We start from the raw sequence: 1,432 nt of genomic DNA on the forward strand, positions 1-1,432 counted from the left end.
CGCCACTGCGCCTGCGCGCTGATGAATCCGTCACCCATTTCCGGACTACAAGTCCCAGAATATAATGGGAGGTGGAACCCAGGCAAAGAGGATCTTGGGACATACAGTCCCTGAGGCGGCAAGGAACGTGCTTGAAAAACGGTGGCTACTACAGATACTGTAACTAATGTTCTAGTAACAGCATTTGTTGAGCACTTACTGTGTACTAAAACTGTATTGAACTCTTTAAATACATTATTTTGTTCAACGACCGTATAAGCATTAAAGACAGAGGACAGCAGGAGACTTAGATAACACAGGGGTACTGCATTCGTTTCCGGTGACTACTGTAACACATTACCACAAACTTGGTGGCTTAAAGCAACAGAAATTGATTCTCTCTCAGTTCTGGAGGCCAGAAGTCTGAAATCAGTTTCACTGGACCAAAATTCCTCTGGAGGCTCAAGAGGAAAATATGCTCCTTGCCTCTCCAGCTTCTCCGGGAGAAGAGAAAGTTGCTGTATTCTTTAGCCTGGGGCCAGATCTCTCCAATCTCTGCCTCCTCCTCTGTGGGTGTTTCTCACTACTCCCTCCGCTTGTCTCTTATAAGGACACTTGTGGTTGCATTTAGGTTCCACCTGAGTAATACAAGATAACACCCCCCCCCCCAATCTCAAGATCCTCAACTCAATCACATTTGCAAAGATCCCCTTTCCAAATAGTGTAACATGTACAAATTCCGGGGATTAGGACCTAATTATCTTTAGGGGCCATTTTCCAGCCTAATGCAGGTACTAAACATTTTTAAGGTCTGGTCTTTTCTGCGCTATAAAAGTTACCCAGGCCTCATCATCCTTCCCTATATACATCCTGTAGCCGATCTTTTTGTCTTTCATTCAAAATTCTAGTGTGGATAAAATGTTTCTGGAGGGAGGGGGGACAGGTTGCTGGATTCGGGAATGCTAGTTCTCTTTTTTAGTGAGCAAGATTGAACTACTTATAATTTTTCTTTCTTTTTCTAGCTTGATTAAAATGTGCATTTTCTACACTGTCACAGAAAAATACAACCATGATTTATATTTTCACAATTTATGTGGTTGATTTCATGGTTCCCTCATGAGAAAAAACTCTTTTTAGTCTCTTGAAAGCACTAGGACTCTTGCCTCCTGACTCTACCTCTTACCCTGTAAGGTTGTAGTCCGCCAGAGAAGTGTCAAACTTGAACATTTACTTGTGAAGAGATTCAGAGTGAGTTGCCTAACCTGTCTGAACCTTAATTTCCTGATCAAAAAATGGAATTGACCGGGGCGCCTGGGTGGCTTCAGTCGTTAAGCTTCTGCCTTCAGCTCAGGTCATGATCCCAGGGTCCTGGGATGGAGCCCCGCATCGGGCTCCCTGCTCCGCGGGAAGCCTGCTTCTCCCTCTCCCACTCCCCCTGCTTGTGTTCCCTCTC

Source organism: Eumetopias jubatus, unplaced genomic scaffold (genome assembly GCF_037043125.1).
Source record: "Eumetopias jubatus isolate StellerSeaLion01/CBP00866 unplaced genomic scaffold, mEumJub1_p1.0 scaffold_9, whole genome shotgun sequence".
NCBI lineage: Eukaryota > Metazoa > Chordata > Mammalia > Carnivora > Otariidae > Eumetopias > Eumetopias jubatus.